Genomic DNA, 10542 nt, shown 5'->3' with positions numbered 1-10542 from the left:
GTGTAGAGCTGGAAGAATACAGCAGGCCAAGCAGCATCAGAGGAGCAGGAAGGCTGACATTTCGGGGATAGAAACCAACACACAAATCTTTTGCAAATACAGAATGCCTTATAGATCAAGACAAGACAAGGATATTACTTCATATTCTGAAGAAGGGTCTAGGCTCAAAACAATAGCCTTCCTGCTCCTCTGATGCTGCTTGGCTTGCTGTGTTCATCTAGCTCTACACCTTATTATCTCAGATTCTCCAGCATCTGCAGTTGCTACTATCTCTGTAAAGATGGCAGTTTCTTTCCTTATTTAAGGGCTTTTAGTGAACCAGATGGGTTTTTCCCCAACAATCAAGGATGGAAAATGGACAATGGCTTTGTGCTCGTCATTAGACTCTTAATTCTATATTTGTATTGAATTCAAATTCCACGTTCTTCTGTTGTGGAATTTGAATCCTGGTCCCTTATTGTCTCTTTGCCAAATTTGTAAATCTGTGTTCTCTGATGACAGGCCCGTCTGCCACTGGAAAAGGTGTGTTCCTTATTTAATGTCTCATAACAGAGGTAAACATCTCACAACAAATGTATCAGATCAAGCTTTTGCAGTCTGGTACGTCCAGTCTTGAATGGTGGAGAATTACTTAACTAATGTGAGGTAGGAGAGACTTCATGAATATTCTCACAGAGTCCACTACAACAATTTTCAGCCAGAAATGCCAAGGGAATATTCCATCCTGACCTCATCCTGAGATGTGCAGCATCAAAAATGCCAAACTTCATTCAATTTAGTTCACCCCAACTGACATCAAGAAAAGACTGAGAACTCTGGTAATACAGAAGTCTATAATCTCCAATAACTTCCTAGCTGTTGCGTGGAATGTTTGTGATTTAGACATAATTCCCGTGCTCAGGGTGGTGTTGTGCTATTTTATATATCAATTTGTACAGTTCATCTGTAGCTGTCATGAAAAGCACCACCAGTAGATGGTGCTGTAAGAAGCAGCCGCCAAAGGCATGGGCGTACCTGGCACGATTGCCATTTTAATGGTTTATCTGCAGTTTTTATGTCTAAAGCCTAGGAACCTCACGCCCTTTTAGTCAAGCTATTCCACTACGGTTACTAGTTGTCATCTAGCCAAGAATATGGAAAATTACCTATCAAAAGCAGGACAAATCCGATCCAGGCAGTTATTGTCCCATCAATCCAGTCTTAATCATCAGCAAAGTGATGAAAGATATTGTCAACAGTGCTTTCAAGTAGTGCTTACTGAGCGCTAATCTAGCCACCAATGCTCAGTTTTCCAGTACCCACTTGGTTTCAGAATTCACTACAGCCTTAGACCAAACATGGACAAAAGAGTTGAATTTTAGAGGTCTCTTGACGGTGAATATCTTTAACTGAGCGTGGCATCAAGGAACACTAAGAATACTGAAGTAAATGGGCTGAGGTGAAAAACATTCCACTGCTGAAATCATTAAAAAAAACACAAAGGAAGTAGCTGTGTGGTTACTGCAGACAATCATCCCATCCCAGTATACAGAATCATAGAATCCCTACAGAATGGAAAGAGGCCATTTGGCCCATTGAGTCTATACCAATCCTCCAAAGAACATCCCACCCAATCCCTGTAACCCCATATTTACCACAGTTAATCTACCTGCCTGCACATCCCTGGACAATTTATGGGCAATTTAGCATGACCAATCCACCTAACCTGCACATCTTTGGACTGTGGGTAGAAATCAGAGTACCCAGAGGAAACTAATACAGACACACAGAAAACATGCAGACTCCACACTGACAGTCACCCAAGGCCGCAATCAAACCCGGGTCCCTGGCATTTTGCGGCAGCAGCATTAACCACTGAGACGCCTTGCCACCCTTTCTCAGCTCACCGTCTTAGGTGTTCCTCATGTTATTGACCTAGGCCCCACTGTTTTCAGCTGCATCATAAATAAATTTCACTCCATCCTAATGACAGATATGAGGATGTTTGCTGATGATTGCACTGTTTTCAGTCTCATTCACAACTGTTCAGATAATGATTCCATCCATGCTAATATGCAGCAAGATCTGGACAATATTTAGGCTCAGACTGACAGGGAGAAAATAACATTCATCCTGCACAAGTTCCAGGCAATGACCATCATCAACAAAGGAGAATCTAACTATCTTCCCTTAACAAACAATGGCATTACCATTGCTCATGATCAACATCTTGGAGATTATTATTGAGGAAAACCAGACAAGTCATATAAACACTGTGGCCAAAGCAGCAGATCATAACTGATTATCCCGCAATGTGTAATTGATTCCAAACTCCCTAGACTCTCTCCACAATTTATGAGACACAAATAAGGAGTGTGAAATAATATCCCTCTTTGCCTGTGCCATGATCTGAATTAATGGTACTGTTGGATAAGTCAGATCCCAAAATGAAGTCTGGATTTTTTTCTTTTCAATTTTAATGTGCTAGTCATTTACAGAAACATAGTCACAGGAGACTGCAGAAATTTTTTAACAATAGAACAGAACTTTATTATACAAAAGATGAAGACTAACAGAAAAAAAAATCTAGCAACGCTAGAACACTATTAAAAAAAACTTTTTAACACACAGAAAAACAAAATCTCAATCTATTCCCCAACACCATCACTTTAAATTGATTTAAATTCAAGATATTATCCCCATTTATCATTTTTTAAGTTCAATGCAACTGATTGTCCCTAGTACTTTCATATAAACTGTCTAGAATTTATCAGCTTTTTAAGCACATGCAGAGTTCTAACCAAACACTCCTGGTCTAGAATTTACACAAGTTAAAATTTTCTGCTGAGGTATCTGCACTTTATGCAAACTGTTGTGTACATTTTTCATGAGAGAAATTCTCTTTGCTTCTGTCCTATGTCTGTTCCAAGCTGCCTAAAAACTTTCATGTATGCAGTGTTTATTGATCTGTTCTTCATTCTGTCATCTGCATAGTCAAACTACTGGATTTATGCTTAACAACACACTTTACATCCAATAGCAAGATAAATGAGCAGATCAACAGGACTCCCATGGGCTCACCCATCTTCAGGCTGAAAGCTGAGGCAGTCACGCAAAGATTGGAACAAACAGCCCTCCCACAGATCCAACCCAAGCTCTGGATCAGGTACATGGACAACACTTATATAGTTATGAAAAGAACAGAAATTGAGACCACACACTAACTCATAAACACCATACACAAAGGCATTAAGTTTGCAAGAGAAGAGGAAAACAACAACAAACTCCCATTCCTAGACGTGATGGTGGAAAGAAAAGAGAACGGTGACTTTCCTACAATAGTATGCAGGATATCCACACATACTGACCAGGTCTTAAACTATCACAGCAATCATCCCAACTCACATTGAAGAGCTGCATTAGGACCCTGTTCAAAAGGGCCTCTACACACTGCAGCACACCTAATCTGCAGAAGCAAGAAGAACACCTCTACTAGGTCTCTACCAGGAACGGATACCTCCTGTAACTTCATGCACAGATGGCTCGCCAACAGACAACTGGGACACACCAAAATCCAAAACAATAACTACCATACCACATATAAAAAACACATCAGAACAGACAGCCAGGCTACTCAGACCACTAGGAACCATGACTGCACACACTAAGACAGCAACTGACCAGGGTTAAAGTCTCAACAGATACCATGGACAGGACAAATGTGGTCGACGTGATACCATGTGGAGACTGCACGAAACATTACGTGGGACAAACAGGCAAACAACGAGCAACCCGCATCCACGAACACAAGTTAGCAATTAAACGACATGACCAGATGTCCTTGGTTTCAATACACGCAGATAAGAAAAACCACACTTCCAAGTGGAACAACACTACTATCATAGGACAAGCCAAACAGAGGACAGCCAGGGAATTCTTGGAGGCTTGGCATTCATCTGCGGACTCTATCAACAAATACATTGAATTAGACCCGATATTCCTACCATTACAATGCACAGCCGGAACTGGCTCCTATCAGAAGCAGCAAAAACCAGATCATATAAATTCAAAATGGCACACAAGACAATAGCACTTCACAGGAGAACAAAGTGTGGGGGTGGATGAACATAGCAGTTGGCCTGCTGTGTTCATCCAGCCCCACACTTTGTCATCTTGGATTCTCCAGCATCTGCAGTTCCCATTATCTCTGAGCACTTCACAGGAGGTTCCACAGCATTGAGGGTGACACCTGGTGAGGGAACAAAACGCCTGCTATCAAATCCCCCAGCTCGGCAAACACACCAACACTACAATCTTATGTCACTATTTTACAATTCAAAGTCTAAAAATAATGTAAATCAGACACCTTTAATCACATTTAAATGAGCATTAACAATTTAACACCATTCAGGACAAAGCAACTTGCCTGAGTGGCAACCCTCTACTTCCTTAAATAAATTCATTCTCTCCACTACCAGTTCATAGTGACAGGAGGGTGTACTATCTACAACATACACTGTAACAGCTCACCCAGGATCCCTCCACAGCACCTTCCAAACCTGAAACCTCTAAAACCTATAAAAATAAGGGAAAGAGACACATTCGGCTGGGATTTATAGATTCTTGATCAGTAGGGGAATCAGTGGTTACAGGAAAATCCGAGAAAGTGGACATGAGGAATGCCAGACCAGCCATGATCCTATTAAATGTTAGAGCAAGTTTGAGGGGCCAAGTGACCTACTCCTGTTCATTTTTCTTATCTAATGAGAAGACCATCACGTCCAAATAACACACCAAATCACACTGCAAAATGACTTAGAATTGTATCACTGTTCCTTCACTGTTAATAGTTCAAAGACCTGGAACCCCCTCTGTTATGGCATTATGGATGTCCTAACCAGATGAACTGGACCATTACACACTTTTACAAGGATAATTAGGGATAAACAAAAATGCTGACCCCATTAACAATGGCCACATGCCATGACTGAATAATATAATATATAATATACTATAAATATGGCCACTCAGGATATTGGGTATCCTGAAATACCGCATAGCACACCAATTGCATGCAGCAAACTAAAATGCTTTCTTGTCACTCCTGCCTTTTATGAGTCCACTTAGTTTCTGGATATCCATATACAAGTTTTATGCTATTTTTGTGCTTTACTTTAGTATGATTTTCATTCCAAATTCATTTCTTCATTTCATATGTTTGCATGTCATATTATATTGAATGCAACTTGGATTCCTTTAGTGTCACTACTTCTGACAGAGCTTTTCTAAATACTGAAATAGTGATTTCTTGGGCTGTATGCATTAGTTTATGGTGTTGTTTTTCAGCTTTCGTAATCTTCTGTGCTGCTGTGTCCAGTGCTGTATTGTACTACTGAGCCTCCTTCTGTCTGGTGACTTCCCCATGTCCGCTATGGATCTTGTTCAACTTGTGATTTGGTCTGCCACTCTTTCTGTGATTGCACTATGTTTATGATCTTGATTTTCGTGTGTTTTTTTCTGTCACTGTCTCTGCTGCTGTGCCATATTTGTCCTTTAGTCCTGAGATGCCCCTTACATTTCCACATGACATCTCCGCACCAAAGAAGGGCTGTAGTTTGAGGATAGCTGCAACCTTCTTTAATATTACATCCCTGCATTGTGTTGTCATCAGGTTTCCTTCAAAAATGTACAGAGCTTTATGGAATGGGTGTATCGGAATGTTTCATAGAATCATAAAATCATATCGTACAGGAACAGGGCATCAATCCATCAGCCTATATAAAACAACCTATCAAATTCTAATAGGACTAGATACGATAGACGTAGGAAGGATGCACCCAATGGTGGGAATCCAGAACCAGGGGACATAGTTTAAGGATAAGGTGTAACCCTTTTAGGACTGACATGAGGAGAAATTTCTTTACCCAGGGAATGGTAAGCCTGTAGAATTCATTGCTACAGAAAGTGGTTGAGGCAGAAACATTGTGTTTTCAAGAAGGAGGTAAATCTAGCTCTTGTGGCTAAAGAGAACAAAGGGTATGGGGCAGGGCAGGATTAAGGTATCGCATTTGATGATCAGCCATGATCATAATGAATGACAGAGCAGGCTTGAAAGATTGAATGGCCGACTCCTGCTGCTATCTTCTATGTTTCAATGTTAAGGCCCTACCTCCAAGAATATACTACTGCCTACATGCATCCCACTGTCCTTCACTAGGCCCATAGCCTTGAATGTTAAGACAATTCAAGTGCTTCCCCAAGTACTTTTTCAAGATTCTGAGGTCTCCTGCCTCAACAGCTCTTTCAGGCAGTGCATTCAAGATCCCTATCACCCTCTGGGTGAAAATACTTTTCCTCAAATCCACTCTGAACCTCCTATCTCTGTTTAAAATTATGCCTCCTTGTTCTTCAAGTAAGGGGAACAGCTGCTTTTTATTCACCCTATCCATTCCCCTCATAATAAAAGACACCTCTATTAGGTTCCCCCTCAAACTTCCCTGCTCTAAACAAGATCAGCCTGAGCCTATCCAACCTCTCTTCATGGCTGAAAGTCTCCATCCCAGGCAACCTCCAGTGCAATCACATCCTTCCTCTATTGTGGTGACCAGACTACACACTATATTCCAAAGTTCTGTACAGCTCCAACATCGAGTACCCAGATTTGAGGTGGTATTCAAACATACAACCTCTAGAGACAAGAATAATCCTCATTAAATCACAGCTGATACTTCACTTATATGTCACTTCTTTTGGTACTTCAGGACTATGTGACACAGTCTCCATCATATACACCATCAAGGTTTACCATGGACAAGATATTTAGATTTGCAAAAGAATATTGACCAACTCAAAGGATTACTTAATGAATGGCAGAACACTACAAAGCTCAGAGGAACAGAGGGATCTTGGGATACTTGTCCACAGATCCCTAAAGGTGACAAGACTAGTTAAGAAGGTATATGGAAACTTGCCTTTACAAGCCATGGTATAGATTATAAGAGCAAGAAGTCATGCTGGAGCTGTACAGACTTTGGTTAAGCCACAGCTAGAGTACTGTGTGCAATTCAATCATCTCACTAGAGGAAGAATATGATTACACTGGAGGAACTGCAAAGGAAACTCATTTGAATGTTGACTGAAATGGAGGATTTTGGCTGTGGGTTAGGTCTAGGTTATCTTCTTTGGAGCAGAGAAGGCTGAGGGGGGATCTTGATTGAGGTATATAAGATTATGGGGGACATGGACACGGTGAACAGGAAGCAGCTGTTCCTCTTCTTCAATAATGAAAAGCATGAGGTCGATAATAAAGCGGCATAATTTTAAGGTGAATGGCAGGGTTTTAGAGAGAAGGAAAAGTTTTTCATATAGAGGGTTGTGAGAATCTGAAATGCACTGCCAGAGAGGGTAGTAGAGGTGGGGAACTTCACAAGCTTTAAAAAGTACTTGGATCAGCACTTAAAACGTTATAACATTTAAAGCTGTGCTGGAAAATGGGATTATTACAGATAGGTTGGCGCAGACTCGGAGGGCTAATTGCCTCTTCTGTGCTGTAAAACTCTGATCATCCTCCTTTGCCACAGGAATCAATTACAACAGAACTGCTTATCATGAAATAAGCACAGAAACTACTGCTGAAAGTTTTGCTAAGAACTTAGTTGTTTATTGGGTTAAAAAGCAATGTTGGAACCTCAAACAATTTGAATCAGCTGTTTACACTTAGTTAGATATTTTAATCAATCTAGTCAGTTATGCTGTTACACACCTCCGGAGTAGGTTAGACTTGAACCCCAGTCTGTTGGCTCAGAGGTATCATTACCACTGTATCACGAGAGACCTTTTGCGCTTGGTTTTTTTAAAACTTGACATATTTTTCTAATCAACCTAAATAGAGATGTTATTACACACCTCTGGTGCAAGTGGGACTTGAAGCCAGGCCCCTTGGCCCAGGGGCAGAGCACATAAAAGGGCCCCTCCTTGCACCTTGCTAAAGCATGATGAGTGATAGTTAACAATCTGAATGCAATTGCTAACAGTTAGGACTGGCACTTCCTCAGTGGAAAATTTCTGTTGTTTAAATGACTTGGTTTGCATAGCTGTTTGGTTTTACACTGCTAATGGGTAAATTGCACTAACAACCAATCCTGCTCAATGTCCCGTATTGCACTGAGAACAGGGAAAGCTTGGATTAACAAGGTGTAGGGCTGGATGAACACAGCAGGTCAAGCAGCATCAGAGGAGCAGGAAAGCTGACATTTTGGGCCTAGACCCTAGCTTCTGTGCTCCTAAGCTGCTGCTTGGCCTGCTGTGTTCATCTAGCTTCACACTTTGTTATCTCCTTCTGAAGAAACGTTAGGTTTCCTGCTCCTCTGATGCTGCTTGACCTGCTGTGTTCACCTGGCTGTGCGCCTTGTTATCTCAGATTCTCTAGCATCAGCAGTTTCTACTCTCTCTGAAAGCTTGGAATAGAAGTTTTCCTGTCATGTAATGAGGAAGAAAGTGATATGCAGTCTTATACATAACAACCAACACCCCTCCCTCTATTGATGTTTCCTAATTATTGTTGTCTTGAAGCCTGGAGACCTAGGATCAATTTCTCTAGGTTCTTAAATCAAAGGAGATTGTAATTATTTTTCTCTCTCTTCCATCATTGGGCCCTTGTTCACTAACACTCAGTGGTTTACCTAATGGCAGCTCTTTTGCTTTACCAGCTACATTCCCTTGAGTGGTTGTCTCTTGGCTTGTGTACATAATTATGATGTCACAATGCAGCGGGTGAGGATGTGGTTTTGTGACACAGGATTCTAAATCACTGGCACAACCGAACTTTGGTGTAATGTGTTGGACGAGTTTGTGCTTAGTTTCTGCACATGAATCTCTATTCAATCATTAGAGATGAACTGTCTCTCTCTCTGTCCCTCTCTTCCTATAATGGATAACCCACACAAGTGAACTGCATTCAAAGCCTAGGCTGACATTCCCAGTGAAGCACCAATGCAATGGTGAATTGCCAGAGGTCCCAGCTTTCAAATGAAGTGTTAAACTGAGGACCTGCCTGACCTCTCAAACGGATATAAAATCTCCCTCAGATCCATCTAATATCTGGTGTAATATATACTCCTCAACTTTCCAAAATGGCAGCAGCAAAGTCTAGGCTACTGAGCCTGGGACTTATCCACTTCTATCTGCTGTTTTCTTTTTACTTTTACTTTTTATTTGCTTTCTCTTTAAAGTCTTTTCTCATTCCTTTTTACTCTGGTTGCAGCAGCACCAGCGAGAGCGGGCCCTGTGTGGAATGGCAGACAAAGATGGTGACGCAGGTCTGGGGAGTGGCAAAGCCAAGTAAATGTTGACAGAGAAGGTGTCCAGCAGTGGTAGCAGCAACTCCAGGACAAGGCAGATGTGGCTCCACTCCAAGCTGAGGTCTCTTGGTGAGTGATAAGCTGGACCCAGGCTTAATTCCACAGTCCAGACTCGCAGGTTGAGCCAAGTCTCCATGTCTGCGGCTAGGCCCGGGCACCTCTTGGCAACACAGTAGTGACTGTGAGTTTGATCCCAGTGCAGGTCCCTGCGGCTCTGGCAGCTGCATTGAAGAGGCTGGTTAAGCATCAGCGCATGGCACTGGTAGAGGTGAGATGGTGCCAGAGAGTGACAACACTTTGTTCTGGCAGTAGCAGCGTGGTGAAGCACGGTTGCAGCAGTGTCACCAGTTTAGCAGCGGGGTCTTGAGGCATTAGATTGGAGGAGCCCCGGTGCGGCTTTCTCTACATTGGGGAAACCAAGCGGAGGCTTGGGGACCGCTTTGCAGAACACCTCCGCTCAGTTCGCAACAAACAACTGCACCTCCCAGTCGCAAACCATTTCCACTCCCCCTCCCATTCTCTTGATGACATGTCCATCATGGGCCTCCTGCACTGCCACAATGATGCCACCCGAAGGTTGCAGGAACAGCAACTCATATTCCGCCTGGGAACCCTGCAGCCATATGGTATCAATGTGGACTTCACCAGTTTCAAAATCTCCCCTTCTCCCACTGCATCCCTAAACCAGCCCAGTTCATCCCCTCCCCCCACTGCACCACACAACCAGCCCAGCTCTTCCCCCCCACCCACTGCATCCCAAAACCAGTCCAACCTGTCTCTGCCTCCCTAACCGGTTCTTCCTCTCACCCATCCCTTCCTCCCACCCCAAGCCGCACCCCCAGCTACCTACTAATCTCATCCCACCTCCTTGACCTGTCCGTCTTCCCTGGACTGACCTATCCCCTCCCTACCTCCCCACCCACACCTTCTCCACCTATCTTCTTTACTCTCCATCTTCGGTCGGCCTCCCCCTCTCTCCCTATTTATTCCAGTTCCCTCCCCCCATCCCCCTCTCTGATGAAGGGTCTAGGCCCGAAACGTCAGCTTTTGTGCTCCTGAGATGCTGCTTGGCCTGCTGTGTTCATCCAGCCTCACATTTTATTATATTAGATTGGAGGAGCCTGGATCTAGGCTTATGGCTAATCTGGAAGTGCGAGCTATTCCAAAGACTACCTAACTTTATTGTGATAAGACTATAAGATAA

Source organism: Stegostoma tigrinum, chromosome 4 (genome assembly GCF_030684315.1).
Source record: "Stegostoma tigrinum isolate sSteTig4 chromosome 4, sSteTig4.hap1, whole genome shotgun sequence".
NCBI lineage: Eukaryota > Metazoa > Chordata > Chondrichthyes > Orectolobiformes > Stegostomatidae > Stegostoma > Stegostoma tigrinum.
The sequence above is the reverse complement of the archived record's forward strand: the minus strand, read 5'-3'. Positions refer to the sequence as shown.